At 39.2% G+C, this 19,119-nt stretch overlaps 1 long non-coding RNA gene across 1 annotated transcript; it reads left to right on the plus strand.

Moving 5' to 3' along the window:
• Positions 1 to 1,291: 1,291 nt before the first annotated feature.
• Positions 1,292 to 18,080, plus strand: LOC117085687. Its single transcript, XR_004438052.1, has 3 exons — positions 1,292 to 1,302; positions 2,009 to 2,010; positions 17,867 to 18,080. It is a non-coding gene; the product is annotated as an uncharacterized LOC117085687 (long non-coding RNA).
• The last annotated feature ends 1,039 nt before the right edge of the window (positions 18,081 to 19,119 follow it).

Here is a 19,119-nt window from a genome sequence, read left to right on the forward strand (position 1 = left end):
CTCAGAGCTAAAGGAGGAATTACGTACCCAGCGCAAAGAAACTAAAAATCTTGAAAAAAAAGTGGAAGAATTGACAGCTAGACTAATTAATGCAGAGAAGATCATAAACGAAATGACAGAGATGAAAACCATGACACGAGAAATATGTGACAAATGCACAAGCTTCAGTAACCGACTTGATCAACTGGAAGAAAGAGTATCAGCGATTGAGGATCAAATGAATGAAATGAAGCGAGAAGAGAAACCAAAAGAAAAAAGAAGAAAAAGAAATGAACAAAGCCTGCAAGAAGTATGGATTATGTAAAAAGACCAAATCTACGTCTGATTGGGGTGCCTGAAAGTGAGGGGGAAAATGGAACCAAGTTGGAAAACACTCTTCAGGATATCATCCAGGAGAACTTCCCCAACCTAGTAGGGCAGGCCAACATTCAAATTCAGGAAATACAGAGAACGCCACAAAGATACTCCTCCAGAAGAGCAACTCCAAGACACATAATTGCCAGATTCACCAAAGTTGAAATGAAGGAAAAAATCTTAAGGCAGCCAGAGAGAAAGGTCGGGTTACCCACAAAGGGAAGCCCATCAGAATAACAGCAGACCTCTCGGCAGAAACTCTACAAGCCAGAGAGAGTAGGGGCCAATATTCAACGTTCTTAAAGAAAAGAATTTTCAACCCAGAATTTCATATCCAGCCAAACTAAGCTTCATCAGTGAAGGAGAAATAAAATCCTTTACAGATAAGCAAATACTTAGAGATTTTGTCACCACCAGGCCTGCCTTACAAGAGACCCTGAAGGAAGCCCTAAACATGGAAAGGAACAACCGGTACCAGCCATTGCAAAAACATGCCAAAATGTAAAGACCATCGAGGCTAGGAAGAAACTGCATCAACTAATGAGCAAAATAACCAGTTAATATCATAATGACAGGATCAAGTTCACACATAACAATATTAACCTTAAATGTAAATGGACTAAATGCTCCAATTAAAAGACACAGACTGGCAAACTGGATAAGAGTCAAGACCCATCAGTCTGCTGTATTCAGGAGACCCATCTCACATGCAGAGACATACATAGGCTCAAAATAAAGGGATGGAGGAGGATCTACCAAGCAAATGGAGAACAATAAAAAGCAGGGGTTGCAATCCTAGTCTCTGATAAAACAGACTTCAAACCATCAAAGATCAAAAGAGACAAAGAAGGCCATTACAAAATGCTAAAGGGATCAATTCAACAGGAAGAGCTAACTCTCCTAAATATATATGCACCCAATACAGGAGCACCCAGATTCATAAAGCAAGTCCTTAGAGACCTACAAAGAGACTTAGACTCCCATACAATAATAATGGGAGACTTCAACACTCCACTGTCAACATTAGACAGATCAACGAGACAGAAAGTTAACAAGGATATCCAGGAATTGAACTCATCTCTGCACCAAGCGGACCTAATAGACATCTATAGAACTCTCCACCCCAAATCAACAGAATATACATTCTTCTCAGCACCACATCACACTTATTCCAAAATTGACCACATAATTGGAAGTAAAGCACTCCTCAGCAAATGTACAAGAACAGAAATTATAACAAACTGTCTCTCAGACCACAGTGCAATCAAACTAGAACTCAGGACTAAGAAACTCAATCAAAACCGCTCAACTACATGGAAACTGAACAACCTGCTCCTGAATGACTACTGGGTACATAACGAAATGAAAGCAGAAATAAAGATGTTCTTTGAAACCAATGAGAACAAAGATACAACATACCAGAATCTCTGGGACACATTTAAAGCAGTGTGTAGAGGGAAATTTATAGCACTAAATGCCCACAAGAGAAAGCAGGAAAGATCTAAAATTGACACTCTAACATCACAATTAAAAGAACTAGAGAGGCAAGAGCAAACACATTCAAAAGCTAGCAGAAGGCAAGAAATAACTAAGATCAGAGCAGAACTGAAGGAGATAGAGACACAAAAACACTCCAAAAAATCAATGAATCCAGGAGTTGGTTTTTTGAAAAGATCAACAAAATTGACAGACCACTAGCTGGACTAATAAGAAGAAAAGAGAGAGGAATCAAATAGACGCAATAAAAAATGATAAAGGGGATATCACCACCGACCCCACAGAAATACAAACAACCATCAGAGAATACTATAAATGCCTCTATGCAAATCAACTAGAAAATCTAGAAGAAATGGATAATTTCCTGGACACTTACACTCTCCCAAGACTAAACCAGGAAGAAGTTGAATCCCTGAATAGACCAATAGCAGGCTCTGAAATTGAGGCAACAATTAATAGCCTACCCACCAAAAAAAGTCCAGGACCAGATGGATTCACAGCTGAATTCTACCAGAGGTACAAGGAGGAGCTGGTACCATTCCTTCTGAAACTATTCCAATCAATAGAAAAAGAGGGAATCCTCCCTAACTCATTTTATGAGGCCAACATCATCCTGATACCAAAGCCTGGCAGAGACACAACAAAAAAAGAGAATTTTAGACCAATATCCCTGATGAACATCGATGCAAAAATCCTCAATAAAATACTGGCAAACCGGATTCAGCAGCACATCAAAAAGCTTATCCACCATGATCAAGTGGGCTTCATCCCTGGGATGCAAGGCTGGTTCAACATTCGCAAATCAATAAACGTAATCCAGCATATAAACAGAACCAAAGACAAGAACCACATGATTATCTCAATAGATGCAGAAAAGGCTTTTGACAAAATTCAACAGCCCTTTATGCTAAAAACGCTCAATAAATTCGGTATTGATGGAACGTACCTCAAAATAATAAGAGCTATTTATGACAAACCCACAGCTAATATCATACTGAATGGGCACAAACTGGAAAAATTCCTTTGAAAACTGGCACAAGACAGGGATGCCCTCTCTCACCACTCCTATTCAACATAGTGTTGGAAGTTCTGGCTAGGGCAATCAGGCAAGAGAAAGAAATCAAGGGTATCCAGTTAGGAAAAGAAGAAGTCAAATTGTCCCTGTTTGCAGATGACATGATTGTACATTTAGAAAACCCCATTGTCTCAGCCCAAAATCTCCTTAAGCTGATAAGCAACTTCAGCAAAGTCTCAGGATATAAAATTAATGTGCAAAAATCACAAGCATTCTTATACACCAGTAACAGACAAGCAGAGAGCCAAATCAGGAATCAACTTCCATTCACAATTGCTTCAAAGAGAATAAAATACCTAGGAATCCAGCTTACAAGGGATGTAAAGGACCTCTTCAAGGAGAACTACAAACCACTGCTCAGTGAAATGAAAGAGGACACAAACAAATGGAAGAACATACCATGCTCATGGATAGGAAGAATCAATATCGTGAAAATGGCCATACTGCCCAAGGTGATTTACAGATTCAATGCCATCCCCATCAAGCTACCAATGACTTTCTTCACAGAATTGGAAAAAACGGCTTTAAAGTTCATATGGAACCAAAAAAGAGCCCGCATTGCCAAGACAATCCTAAGTCAAAAGGACAAAGCTGGAGGCGTCACGCTACCTGACTTCAAACTATACTACAAGGCTACAGTAACCAAAACAGCATGGTACTGGTACCACAATAGAGATATAGACCAATGGAACAGAACAGAGTCCTCAGAAATAATACCACACATCTACAGCCATCTGATCTTTGACAAACCTGAGAGAAACAAGAAATGGGGAAAGGATTCCCTATTTAATAAATGGTGCTGGGAAAATTGGCTAGCCATAAGTAGAAAGCTGAAACTGGATCCTTTCCTTACCCCTTATACGAAAATTAATTCAAGATGGATTAGAGACTTAAATGTTAGACCTAATACCATAAAAACCCTAGAAGAAAATCTAGGTAGTACCATTCAGGACATAGGCATGGGCAAGGACTTCATGTCTAAAACACCAAAAGCAATGGCAGCAAAAGCAAAAATTGACACATGGGATCTAATTAAACTAAAGAGCTTTTGCACAGCTAAAGAAACTACCATGAGAGTGAACAGGCAACCTACAGAATGGGAGAAAATTTTTGCAACCTACTCATCTGACAAAGGGCTAATATCCAGAATCTACAAAGAACTCAAACAAATATACAAGAAAAAAACAAACAACCCCATCAAAAAGTGGGGAAAGGATATGAACAGACATTTCTCAAAAGAAGACATCCATACAGCCAACAGACACATGAAAAAATGCTCATCATCACTCGCCATCAGAGAAATGCAAATCAAAACCACAATGAGATACCATCTCACACCAGTTAGAATGGCAATCATTAAGAAGTCAGGAAACAACAGGTGTTGGAGAGGATGTGGAGAAATAGGAACACTTTTACACTGTTGGTGGGATTGTAAACTAGTTCAACCATTATGGAAAAGAGTATGGCGATTCCTCAAGGATCTCGAACTAGATGTACCATATGACCCAGCCATCCCACTACTGGGTATATACCCAAAGGATTATAAATTACTCTACTACAAAGACACATGCACACGTATGTTTATTGCGGCACTATTCACAATAGCAAAGACTTGGAATCAACCCAAATGTCCATCTGTGACAGACTGGATTAAGAAAATGTGGCACATATACACCATGGAATACTATGCAGCCATCAAAAGGATGAGTTTGCGTCCTTTGTAGGGACATGGATGCAGCTGGAAACCATCATTCTTAGCAAAGTATCACAAGAAGAGAAAACCAACACCGCATGTTCTCACTCATAGGTGGGAACTGAACAATGAGATCACTTGGACTGGGGAAGGGGAACATCACACACTGGGGCCTATCATGGGGAGGGGGGAGGAGGGAGGGATTGCATTGGGGAGTTATACATGATATAAACGTCATGCACATGTACCCTAGAACTTAAAGTATAATAAAAAAAAAAAAAAAAAAAAATACTTAGTAATGTACCTAACAAAGGAGGTGAAAAACCTCTACAAGGAAATCTACAAGACACTACTGAAAGAAATCATAGATGACACAAACAAATGGAAATACATCCCATGCTCATGAATGGGTAGAATCAATAGTGTAAGAATGACCATACTGCCAAAAGCAATCTACAAATCTGATGCAATTCCCATCAAAGAACCACCATCATTCTTCACAGAACTAGAAGAAACAATTCTAAAATTCATATGGAACCAAAAAAAAAAAAAAGCCCACATAGCCAAACAAGACTAAGCAAAAAGAACAAGTCTGGAGGCATCACACTACCTGATTTCAAACTATACTGTAAGGCCATAGTCACCAAAACAGAATGGTACTAGTATAAAAACAGACACACACACCAATGGAACAGAATAGAGAACCCAGAAATAAACCCAAATGCTTACAGCCAACTGATCTTCAACAAAGCAAACAAAAATATAAAATGGTGAAAGGACACCCTTTTCAACAAATGGTGCTGGGATAATTGGCTAGCCACATGTAGAAGAATGAAACTGGATCCTCGTCTCTCACCTTATACAAAAATCAGCTCAAGATGGATTAAGGACTTAAATCTAAGACCTGAAACTATACAAATTCTAGAAGATAACATTGGAAAATCCCTTCTAGACATTGGCATAGGCAAGGATTTTATGACCCCGAACCAAAAAGCAAATGCAATAAAAACAAAGATAAATAGCTGGAACTTAATTAAACTAAAGAGCTCTTGCACAGCAAAAGGAACAGTCAGCAGAGTAAACAGACAACCCACAGAGTGGGAGAAAAATCTTCACTATCTATTCATCTCACAAAGGACTAGCATCCAGAATCTACAACAAACTCAAACAAATAGTAAGAAAAAAACAATCCCATCAAAAAATGGGCTAAGGATATGAATAGACAATTCTCAAAAGAAGATATACAGATGGCCCAACAAACATATGAAAAAATGCTCTACATTACTAATAATCAGGGAAATGCTTATCAAAACCACAATGAAATATCAACTTACTCCTGCAAGAAAGGCCATAATCAAAAAATTTTAAAATAGTAGATGTTGGTGTGGATGCGATGATCAGGGAGCACTCCTACACTGATGTTGGGAATGTAAACTAGTACAGCCACTATGGAAAACAGTAGAAGAACTGAAAGTAGAACCACCATTTGATCCAACAATCCCACTCCACTACTGGGTATCTACCCAGAGGAAAAGAAGTCATTATACAAAAAAAAGATACTTGTACACACACGTTTATAGCAGCATACTTCGCAATTACAAAATCATGGAACCAACCCAAAAGCCCATCAGTCAACCAGTGGATAAAGAAACTGCAATATATATATATATATGATGGAACACTACTCAACCATAAGAAGAATGAATAAATGGCATTTGCAGTGACCTGGGTGAGATTGGAGACTATTATTCTTTTTATTTATTTTTATTTTTATTTTTTGAGAGCGTCTCGCTCTGTCACCCAGGCTGGAGTGCAATGGCACAATCTCAGCTCACTGCAACTTCTGCCTCCCAGGTTCAAGTGATTCTTCCACCTCAGCCTCCTGAGTAGCTGAGATTACAGGCACCCGTCATCATGCCCAGCTAAGTTTTGTACTTTTGTAGAGACGGGGTTGCACCATGTTGGCCAGGCTGTTCTTGAACTTCTGACCTCAGGTGATCCACCCACCTCAGCCTCCCAAAGTGCTGGGATTACAGGCATGAGCCAACATGCCCAGTCAGAGACTATTATTCTAAGTTAAGTAACTCAGGAATGGAAAACTAACCACCGTATGTTCTCATTGATATGTGGGAGCTAAGCTATAAGGATGCAAAGACATAAGAATGATACAATGGACTTTGGGGACTTGTGGGGAAGGGTGGGAGTGGGGTGAGGGATAAGAGACTACAAATAGGGTGGAGTGTATACTGCTGGGGTGATGGGTGTACCAAAATTTCACAAATCACCACTAAAGAACTTACTCAAGTAACCAAATACCACCTGTATCCCAATAACCTATGGAAAAATTTTAAAATTAAGTAAAAATAAACTTTATTCTTACACTTAGGTTTTTAAAGATTCCCTTAAGATGTCTAAATATCCAAATATTATCTATATTTTAACTAAGATTTAGTCGGGAAAATATATTAAATGGTGTTTGTATTTTGAGACACAATTGATAAAGAAAGTTATTTTTCCAAAATATTATTTGGATTCATGCTTTGAACAAAGTTTTCTGTATTAAAACAGTAAAGATTTAGGACTTACAATAGTATTTAACATCATTTAAAATCTACAATTTTTCATTTCTGATTTTGGTTATAGTTGGAGAGAAGAAAATATAAAAACAGCTATTGAAGTTTAGTTTTTCCATATTACTTGGACAACATGAGGCATATAATTATAACTTTGGATATATTATAGTCCATTTTCAGAATCTGTCAGATATTATTCTGCCATGTGAAGTAAAATCACTCATAAAAATATTCAAGCCACAATGTTTTCTATGACAAAAGATGGAGCTGACATCTTGCTGTAATCTTACCTAGCATACGCAATATTACATGTAATATTTTGGATAGAAGGCACAGAAATAAAGTTTCCTCATGTTCTAGGCATTATGTTCTTTGATGAAGATCCTCTTGTTCCTCAAAGTTAAGCCTCATTAGAAGATACTCTATCCTGGTTTGAACCCTTGCTGTCTGTTCTGCATCTCTGGTAACTTGTCCCAATCATCCAGTGCGGTATTGGCAAATGAACACAATTACCCTTCTCAACACATCATGGCTTTTGCAGAGAATAGTTCTTGTCTAATCAGTCATATTCTTGGAACCAAAGAAGATGCAGGTGTTTTCCGGGAATTATGCCTTTAAGCAGATTTATTTTTTCAAGAAACTGAATTATATTTCTCTTTTGGAAGCTTGCTCACAAAATAAAACTCATGAGTCCTCTTTTTATTTTCAAAACAAAGGTTTACATTTCCATGAGTTAGTATTGATTTAAAACATTTTATCTAAATGGAAGTAATGGAATATTTTTCTAACTCATATCTGTACATATCTCTATCGAAGTTAACAGCTTGGTTTCTTCTTCAAAATTTAAACCTTTTGTAGAAAACCTATTCCAAGAGAAAAAACAGAAATTTTGGAAGAATATAACAAAATTACAGAAAGATAATACAAACTCCACTTGGTGAGTTCTAGGTACAATAAGATGAACATGATATAAGAAAGTAGAAAGAGTAGGCTGGGCGTGGTGGCTCACACCGTAATCCCAGCACTTCGGTATGCTCAGGCGGGTGGACCACGTGAAGTCAGGAGTTCGAGACCAGCCTGGCCAACATGATGAAACCCCATCTCTACTAAAAACATAAAAATTAGTCGATCATAGTGGTGCACACCTGTAATCCCCAGGTACGCAGGAGGCTGAGGCAGAGAGCTTGATCCTGGGAGGCAGAGGTTGCAGTGAATGCCAAGATCGAAATTGAGCCACTGCATTCCAGCCTGGGTGACAAAGTGAGACTCTGTCCTATTTCTAGGAAGAGTCATTCATTGTTCCTCACATATTTAAATTTCAAAATGCAGGCAATCTGTATTACTAGAATTTTTATTTTAGTAATGAGAAAACAAAAATACCTTAAAACTTAAAATCACAGACATACACACAAATAAATAAATAAATAAATAAATAAATAAATAAATAAATAAATATTTTTTGAGATGGAGTCTCACTCTGTAGCCCAGGCTGGAGTGCAGTGGTGTGATGTCAGCTCACCACAAGCTCCGCCTCCCAGGTTCACACCATTCTCCCGCCTCAGCCTCCTGAGTAGCTAGGACTACAGGCCCCTACCACCATGCCTGGCTAATTTTTTTTTTTTTTTTTTAGTAGAGACGGGGTTTCACCATGTGTTAGCCAGGATGGTCTCAATCCCCTGACCTCGTGATCTGCCCGCCTCAGCCACCCAAAGTGCTGGTATTACAGGCGTGAGCCACCACTCCCGGCTACAAAAATGATATTTGTTAAACAAAGACTTCTTGAGAATATATACTAAATTTAAACAAAAATACTAAAGGTTATTATTGAACTAACATTGTAACACATATTATTTTGCAAGAAATTGTTGACTTTCAAAAAATTAATTTTTTAGATTGTAAGGTTAGTACATGTGTATTGCAGAAAGTTTAGCAAGAAAGAAGATAAGAGATGTTCAAGTAGGGGTCAAGGGGAAAGGGAATGCCCTGCAAGTCTAGGGAAGCAATATCTTCAAGGCCTAGGCCATTAATAAGCATGAAGGTAATCCTTGGTGTGCATATTACTTAATCCCATCTGATATCAAGATTGGTGACACTGGCTTCAATTGACTTCCTTGGCACCTTAAGTTTCCTCATGTCTCTTTAGACATTCCCTCTCAGTTTGTTTTGTAGGTTCATCTTGTGTATTAGGCCATTCTTGCACTGCTGTAAAGAAATACCTGAGACTGGGTAATTTATAAGAAAAGAGGCTTAATTGGCTCATGGTTCTGCAGACTGTACAGGAAGCACAACGTTGGTATCTGCTTCTGGGGAGGCCTCAGGATGCTTACAATCATGGCAGAAGGTGAAGGGGGAGCCAGTGTCTCACATGGTGGGAGCAGGAGCAAGAGACAGATAGCAAGGTACCACATACTTTTAAGCAGTCCGATCCCTTGAAAAGGCATTCTCTATTGTGAGGATGGCACCAAGAGAATGGTGCTAAAGCATTCATGAAAAATTCACCCCTATGATGCAATCACTTCCCACTGGGTCCCACCTCCAACACTAGAAATTACAATTCAACATGAGATTTGGGTGGAGGCACAGATTCAAACTATATCATCTTATTCAACTCGTTATTTTAATGTTGGTCTCTTTTGTGGTTATGTTTTAGGCCTTCTTTTCATTCTGCCCATCCTCCTGGATTGTTTGTTTGTTTTGCTTTGAGACGGAGTCTTGGTCTGTCACCCAGGCTGGAGTGCAGTGGCACAATCTTGGCTCACTGAAACCTCTGCCCCCTGGGCACAAGCCTCCCCAATAGCTGGGATTATAGGCGTGTACCACCAGGCCTGGCTAATTTTTGTATTTTTAATAGAGATAAGGTTTTACCTTGTTGGCCAGGTTGGTCTCGAACTCCTGACCTCAAGTGATCCACCCACCTTGGTCTCTCAAAGTACTGGGATTACAGGCTTGAGCCACCATGTCCGGCCTTCTGGATGGTTTTATTCATGCTCGGGATTTTAGTTACAATCTATATGCTGATGACTTTCAGATCTTTTTCTGGAATCTGAATTTCTCTCCAGTGTGCCATATCCATGTATACAAAATAAATCTCGCCACCATCCACTAGTTGGCCTGGAAGAAATTTCGGCATCATCTTTCACTCTTCTCTCTCTCTCTTTCCCCAGTAATTGCCTGGTCTTTTAGAGTTCACTTTCCAAATCTCTCTCAAGTCTGTCAACTTCTCTCAATCTCTCAATTTAAATCTCCAGCATTCTTTCTGGGATCATTGCCACAGCTTCTTAGCTATACACCTATCAGTATATCCCTTCTCTGATGTATTTCCAAAGGCAGAAAGAGTGATTTGTATACATCCACTCCCTACTTAAAAATCTGCAGTGGCTCCTCATGGTTCCCAGGGTAAAGCTCCAAATCCTAGTGAGGATGAGCATTGCCTTCAATACTTGACATCTCCAACCTCATCTCTTCTCACACCACCCCAGTCTCTAGGCTCACATCTAACCTTTGGGGTCTTGTTTTCTCTAACCTTTGGGGTCTTGCTTTCTCTAACCTTTGGGGTCTTGTTTATGCTCATGTCTCTCACCAAAATATTTTCCACCTTTCTTTTGCCCCCTCTTCCCTCCTCCATTCCTGATCTTGAACTTCTAACTCCTACTTATCCTTCAGCTCTTAGCTCATATATTACTTTCACTGGAAAGTTTCCTGGGCCCAAAGATTGAATTGTATGTCTCTCGTATATGCTTCCATAGCACCTTGCACTTAATGTCATCCTAGAACTGATCATACTCCTGTACTGGGTTTATTATAACTCTCTACACACTTGTTTGTAGTCTACACAAGATATAAAATGCTGCACAGGAGTAAGGATTGTGTCTTTTTTACTGTAACTTCTCTAGTAAATGCCTAGCATATGGCACATAATAAATATTTGTTATATGAATGAATGAATGAATGGTAAAATTCAGAGATCAGCATGACCTTTTAAAAACGTATAATCAATTGAAATGAAAGAATCTATATTCTTTCACTTAAAGGATGGCATTCTAAGCCTGGTAATAGGTGAACAAATTTAGACAGGATGATAAATTAACTCTTTCTTCTTTTCTTTTTATTTGTTAAAACTAAAAAACAAAATTTTAGAGATGGCTCTTGCTATGCTGCCCAGGCTGGAGGGCAGTGCTATTCACAGGTGTGATCATAAGTCACTATAACCTCAAACTCCTGAGCCCGCTATCTCAACCTCCCAAGTAGCTAGGATTACAGGTGTGCACTGCCATGTCTAGTCTCTTTCTTCTTAAGTAATGGTAAAATGTTAAAATTAAATCGTTAATGATTGAGGCTGCATCGAGGGTAGAGGGGAAGTTCCCTGAATAACAACAAGAAGATAATAAACTTCACTTATTTCGAGTTTTGCAATTATTTAGAAGTTCTTATTTAGTATGTAAGAGAAGATAATTTGCCTTTGCCAGTTTTAAGTACATATATAGTCGATTAATAGAAACGGGTTAACAAAGGAAATAGGAAAGTTAATAAAGAGCCCACTCCTCATTCTTGGCCTGGAGCTTCAGAGTTGAATTTAAACGCTAACTAACATAAGCCCCATCTGTCATTTCTGGTCATCGCCTCAGTTCTATAAATAGGAAGAAACCGGGACATACCTCATTACTTCCAACCAGCAACTGGATGAAGTGCTAAGGAATAACACTGAACCAGGGACAGTTAAGTGCGTGGGCCCCTGGGCTCTGCTGGAAAGAGTAAGATCTACATTAAAATAACAAGCATTGCAATTTAGTTCTTTTATTTATACAAGGGGGAAAACTGCAAAATCATATAAGAAATTAAATTTTTGAGCATTTCAAGAGAAACATTTTCCTCCTCTACCCCAGTTCCAGTTACAGGGTAAATATTTTTTAAATCAAAATGGGAAACACTATTTTTTTCTTAAGAGAGTTTTCTTTGTATACTTAATCATAGCTTATTCTTATCAGAGCTACATACTTTGGACTTGTCTACGTTAAGAGAGTTTTCATGCAAGTGTGTTCTGATTATGATTTTGATAACTGATGCTGAGTAATGATTACAGCACTTTCAAAGCTGTTTGTTTGCCTTTGCGTTCAACACAAGGCGTAGATAGAAAAGGAACAGGAAGGTTTTATCTGATCTGGCTATATTTTGCATCAGCAACTGAAAGCATAGCATACTTTTAAAGAAAGTACCATTTTAACTAGAATTTTCTCTCCCTGACCTTCATTTAACCAATAATTTTATTACTGGGCTATACATTTATCCATTTTCCCCCCAAATTGTGTCAACTGTGGTGAAGCTTAATATTTCTGTCCTTTAATTCAATTTTTATATTTAAGAATATTTGGAAATAGACTACTATTTCTGAGTACAGAATACACAAAATTAATTCATCCTTTAAATCTGTACTTCCTGCTAGAATCAATACTTTGAAAAAGATGTTTAAATCAATGCCTAAAACACTTAACATAACCATTCATCCTCTTATGGCATTTGAAACTGAGCATTTGCCTAATTTCAAATTGTTTCGCTTGTTTTCGTTGTCTATTTTAATAAAATAGTATTTTTAACAGCTTGTAATTAAAGTTCCTGTAAAAAAGAAAATGTTCCTCTTGAAATAGTAAATATCTCAAATTAGTCTGTAGCATTCCAGAGTTTTTACAGAAAATGGTGTTTTCTTATTTGTACACAAATACAATAGTAATGAAGTCAGAGAATGTCAGATACGTTTTAAGTGAGGACACTGCTATATTCCAGAGGATCCCATAACTCAGTCAGCAGAGAAAAGTGCTCGTAACAAAGGAGATCACTGAATGGTTTAAATTTAAATTTTGGGTCTCCTACCCCAGGTGAAAAAAAATTGCAGCACCATTTGCCTCATCTTTTATCACTTACTAATTGCCGAGTAGATAGCTCTCCACTGCAGTGAGACATCATTTTAGAGCAGAATAGTAGGTCAATACTGCACTATTTTTTGAGACAGAGTCTCATTCTGTCATCCATGCTGGAGTGCAGTGGCTCAATCTCGGCTCACCACAAGATCCTCCCACCTCAGCCCCACGGGCACGCGCCACAAGGCCCAGCTACATTTTGTATATTTTGCAGAGACGGGGTTTTGCCATGTTGCCCAAACTGGTCTCAGATTCCTGAACTCCAGTGATCTGCCCACCTCGGCCTCCCAACGCGGTGAGATTACAGGGGTGAGCCGCTGCACGTGGCCTAACACTACATTATTTCTAAGAATAATATTGGAAATCACTTATTCTTAGAATCTACTTGTAAATGTTTCATGTGTTAGAAAATCTGATAAGCCTAAAGATTCCCACATTGATTGCTGGCCACTCAGTCTACAGCACTCAGTGAACACTTCCCTTGCTTTTTCCTCCCTAACACTCCACAGTGAACTGAAGAGTAAATGCTTTCAGTTAAAGAATGATGACAGTGGAGTTGATGGAGTAACTGGCAACTCATTCTTGGTGTCCAATAGACCTTTCGTTTTGAACAACAGTGACCTAGATCTTTTATAAATGAAATGCTTAAATTACTTGGTGAGTAGTGACTCTTAACGTTTTTTTTTTCTTTTTCTTTTAAATAAAAATTCCAAATAACACTGAGAAGGTACAAGAATAGCACAATTCATCTTTTACCTTTTACTTAAGATTCACCAAATTCTTTTTTTTTTTTTTTTTTTTTTTGAGGCGGAGTCTCGCTCTGTCGCCCGGACTGGAGTGCAGTGGCCAGATCTCAGCTCACTGCAAGCTCCGCCTCCCGGGTTTCCGCCATTCTCCTGCCTCAGCCTCCCGAGTAGCTGGGACTACAGGCGCCCGCCACCTCGCCCGGCTAGTTTTTGTATTTTTAGTAGAGACGGGGTTTCACCGTGTTAGCCAGGATGGTCTCGATCTCCTGACCTCTTGATCCGCCCGTCTCGGCCTCCCAAAGTGCTGGGATTACAGGCTTGAGCCACCGCGCCCGGCCAAGATTCACCAAATTCTTAATATTTCATTATAACTGTTCTTTCTCTTTCCTCTCTCCATATATATATGTATGTATATGTACATATATATGCACTTAGTAGTAGTAAATTTAGTATGGTATCTTCTTGAATCTTTCTTTCACATCATAATGGTATAATTACAAAATTCAAGAAATTTGACACCAATGAATTACTATTATCTAATACGCATCCCACATTCAGATCTTGCCAATTGTCTCAGTATTGTTCTTTATGCCAACTTCTTAAAAATTGGAGGTCCAATCCAGGATATGCATGTCATAAATTCTATATCTTTTTAAAGAAAAAAAATTATCTTTTTTTGTTTTTGGCTTTTCTTTTTTAATATTTTAGGTTCAGAGGTACATGTACAGGTTTGTTAGATAGTCAAACTCGTGTCATGGGAGTTTATTGTACAGATTACTTCATCATATACTAAGTCTAGTACCCAATAATTATTTTTTCTGCTCCTCTCCCTCCTCCAACCCTTCATCCTCAAGTAGGCCTAGGTGTCTGTTGTTTCCCTCTTTGTGTCCATGTGTTCTCATCTTTTAGCTACCACTTTTAAGTGAGAACATGTGGTATTTGGTTTTCTGTTCCTGCATTAGTTTGTTAAAGATAATGTCCTCCAGCTCCATCCATGTTCCTACAAAGGACATGATCTTGTTCTTTTTTATGGCTGCATAGTATTCCATGGTGTATTATGTACCACATTTTCATCATCAAATCTGCCATTGATGGGCATTTAGATTGATTCAATGTCTTTTCTATTGTGAATAGTGTTGCAATGAACATACGTGTGCATGCGTCTTTATGGTGGAACAATTAATATCGTTTGGGTACATACCCAGTAATGAGATTGCTGGGTTGAATGGTAGTTCTGTTTTTAGTTCTTTGAGGAATTGCCACACTGCTTCCTACAATGATTGAACTAATCTACACTTCCACCAATAGTGTATAAGCATCTCCTTTTCTCTGCAACTTTGCCAGCATCTGTTATTTTGTTTTGACTTTTTAGTAATAGCCATCCTGACTGGTGTGAGCAGGCATCTCATTGTGGTTTTGATTTGCAATTCCCTAATGATCAGTGATACTGAGCTTTTTTTCATATGCTTGTTGGCCGCATGTATGTTTTCTTTTGAAAAGTACCTGTTCATGTCCTTTGCCCTCTTCAAAAATATTTATCTTATCTAAAATTAGAAAACGCAGGTGATGGCCAGCCACGGTGGCTCACACCTGTAATCCCAGCACTTTGGGAGGTCAAGGTGACCAGATTAACTTAGGCTTAGGAGTTTGAGACCACTCTGGGCAACACAGTGAAACCCCATCTCTACAAATAAAAATAAAAATAACTAGCCAGGTGTGGTGGTGTGTGCCTGTGATCCCAGCTACTCAGGAGGCTGAGGTGGCAGAATCGCTTGAGCTCGGGAGGTGGAGATTACAGTGAGCTGAGATCATGCCACTACACTCCAGCCTAGGCAATAGAGTGAGACCCTGTCTTAAAAAAAAAGAAAAAAAGAAAGAAAAGAAAAGAAAAGAAAAGAAAGAAAGAAAAGAAAGAAAAGAAAAGAAAAGAAAAGAAAAGAAAAGAAAGAAAGAAGGAAGGGAAGGGAAGGGAAGGGAGAAAAGAAAAAAAAGAAAAGAAAATTCAGGTGATATTATGTGTAAAGATTGTTAATCTAATCCTCATGGTACCAAGAAAACAATATTAAAATTATTATTTATCAAATACCAATTTGATACATAATTTATCAGACGTCAATTGTGAACCTAGCACTGTCTAAAATCCTGAAATTTTAGAAAAGATGTCACAGTTCTTATCCTCAAATTTCACACAGTATAGAAGCTGAAGCAGATCTAATACCCCAACAAAAACCGGTTAATAAATAACCGTTACATTAGTTATATTTTGCTGCAAAATAAGCCACTCTTAAACTTAGGACTTCAGACAACATTTATTTTTCTAGCTAGCAATTCTATGAGTTAGCAATGCCAGCTGGCAATGTCACTTGGCCAGTTCTGCTGGTCTTTCCTGGGCTCAGACATTCAGCTGCATCTGCTGGTTCGGTTGGCTGTGGGTTAGTGCTTCTAGAACAACCCCACTCACGTCTGGCAATTGATGCTGGCTCTTGGTTAGTATTGGCCCTGAACTGGGAGACAGAGATGACCCGGGCTACATGTTTTCATCAGTTTTTCCATTTAAATGTCTTAGGGTTCTCACAAGAAGCAAGAGAAGGCAAGCCCCAGTGCATAATACTTTTTCAGGTTTTTTGGTATCACATTTGATTGTTGTTTCTTTGGCCAAATTATGTCAAATAGTCAAGAGTCATTATAGGAGGATCTAGGCAAGTTCATGGATACAAGGAGGCTTGCATAAATTGTGGCCGTGACTGCAACAAAACACTCTAAAAGTATAACATTTGACTAGAACGAGATTGATGCGCAGTGTCATGGAATAGGCATTGTTTTGTAGTTATATCTTACTAAAAAATCAAGTATTAAAAATTATGGTATAGTCAAAATAGGCTATAGAGATTATGAGACAAAATTATTATGACTATAATAGCTTAAGAAGGGCCTGAGGGAAACAATGACATGTAACGGCTCTCCAAGAATAGTCAGGAATTTGATGCATGAAGAGGAATCTCTGGACAGAGGTTTAGAAGTGAGTAGTTAAGGGATACAACCTGAGAAAAGACAGACACTGGCAAAGAACACGACAGGTGTGGGATAGTGAAGGAACAAACTTAGAGTAGATAGCCCACCAGAAATTCTAGAAAATAAGACGAAATAAGTAAAATCACCATCAATTATGAATGAGAACATTTAAAGGTCAGACATAAATTCAAATGATACTTTCATGATATCAAGAATATTTTAGGAAGAATCATTTAGGATCAGAATTAAAGCTGGATGAGGGCAGAGATGAGCAGTGAAAACCAGATATACATTTAATACAGTAATCCAAATTGAAGTAGGAACATTGGACATAGGGGGACTGGGACAAATATACGAAACATATTACATGAGAGGAATGGAAAGAAACAAATTCAAGACACATTACACATAGAAAATGATGAAACTTTAGGCCGGGCGCGGTGGCTCACGCCTGTAATCCCAGCACTTCGGGAGTCCGAGGCGGGCGGATCACGAGGTCAGAAGATCGAGACCATTCTGCCCAACACAGTGAAACCCCGTCTCTACTAAAAATACAAAAAAATTGGCCCGGCGTGGTGACGGGCACCCGTAGTCCCAGCTACTCCGGAGGCTGAGACAGGTGAATGGCGTGAACCCGGGAGGCGGAGCTTGCAGTGAGCAGAGAGATCGCGCCACTGCACTCCATCCTGGGCGACAGAGCGAGACTCCGCCTCAAAAAAAAAAAAAAAACTGAAACTTTAAAATGATAGATTTAGGTTGGCGCTTTTGCGCGCGGAAAGATGGAACAGGCTACCAAGTCCGTGCTGTTTGTGTGTCTGGGTAACATTTGTCGATCACCCATTGCAGAAGCAGTTTTCAGGAAACTTGTAACTGATCAAAACATCTCAGAGAATTGGAGGGTAGACAGCGCGGCGACATCCGGGTATGAGATAGGGAACGCCCCTGACTACCGAGGGCAGAACTGCATGAAGAGGCACGGCGTTCCCATGAGCCACGTTGCCCAGCAGATTACCAAAGAAGATTTTGCCACGTTTGATTATATACTATGTATGGATGAAAGCAATCTGAGAGATTTGAATAGAAAAAGTAATCAAGTTAAAACCTGCAAAGCTAAAATTGAACTACTTGGGAGCTATGATCCACAAAAACAACTTATTATTGAAGATCCCTATTATGGGAATGACTCTGACTTTGAGACGGTGTACCAGCAATGTGTCAGGTTCTTGGAGAAGGCCCACTGAGGCAGGTTCATGCCCTGCTGTGGCCAGCCTGACTAGACCCCACTCTGAGGTCCTGCATTCTCAGTCAGTGTGTAATCATGTTCCAGAACCCAAAGGCCCAGCTCTTTGTTCAGTTGACTTACTGTTTCTTACTTTAAAAAATATTGTAGATGGAAATCAGTTATGTTTGGCAGAAGAATCAATAAAATTATTTGATTCTGACAGTTTATGGGATATATTAAGCATTCTTAGACTAGTTGAACATCTCACTTTGCCCCAATTACAAAAATAGTAGAACAACTTTGGGAGGCCGAGACGGGCGGATCACGAGGTCAGGAGATCGAGACCATCCTGGCTAATATGGTGAAACCCCGTCTCTACTAAAAAATACAAAAACCCAGCCGGGCGAGGTGGCGGGCGCCTGTAGTCCCAGCTACTCGGGAGGCTGAGGCAGGAGAATGGCGTGAACCCGGGAGGCGGAGCTTGCAGTGAGCTGAGATCTGGCCACTGCACTCCAGCCCAGGCGACAGAGCGAGACTCTGTCTCAAAAAAAAAAAAAAGTAGAACAAGCAACATAAAACATAATGAAGGAAAACCTCACTTGAAGGCCCAGGTCAGCATCTAAGCCCGCTGACACTTACATAGTCAAGTCTACCTCTTCAGTAGGTTTGTGTGGATGGCCTGATGGAGGGCAGGTGCCCTCTGCTCCCTGTGCTACCTCTCTCTTCCCCAGGGCCTTTTATGGATTGATAGTAGCCCTCTCCATAGGAGCTCACAGTCTAGATTAGAAGTGTTTTAATTTATACACACCCATAGTGCACACTTGTATATTGAAAAGATGGGGAAGAGAGAAACATTTATGGAAACAGTCGTTAGCACCTTCAACACTTCGTGATTTTTGTCGAGTTTACTTCATGAGGAGGTCAGCTCATTTGCTCCCATCTGAACCACTTTGCCTCTGAAACTTAATTATATCCAGAAAGAAGGACGCTTGTATGCTAGTCTAACTACGGTCACTTGAGGAATATGACTGTTTT

This window comes from Trachypithecus francoisi, unplaced genomic scaffold (assembly GCF_009764315.1).
Source record: "Trachypithecus francoisi isolate TF-2019V2 unplaced genomic scaffold, Tfra_2.0 Lachesis_group1, whole genome shotgun sequence".
Taxonomy (NCBI): domain Eukaryota; kingdom Metazoa; phylum Chordata; class Mammalia; order Primates; family Cercopithecidae; genus Trachypithecus; species Trachypithecus francoisi.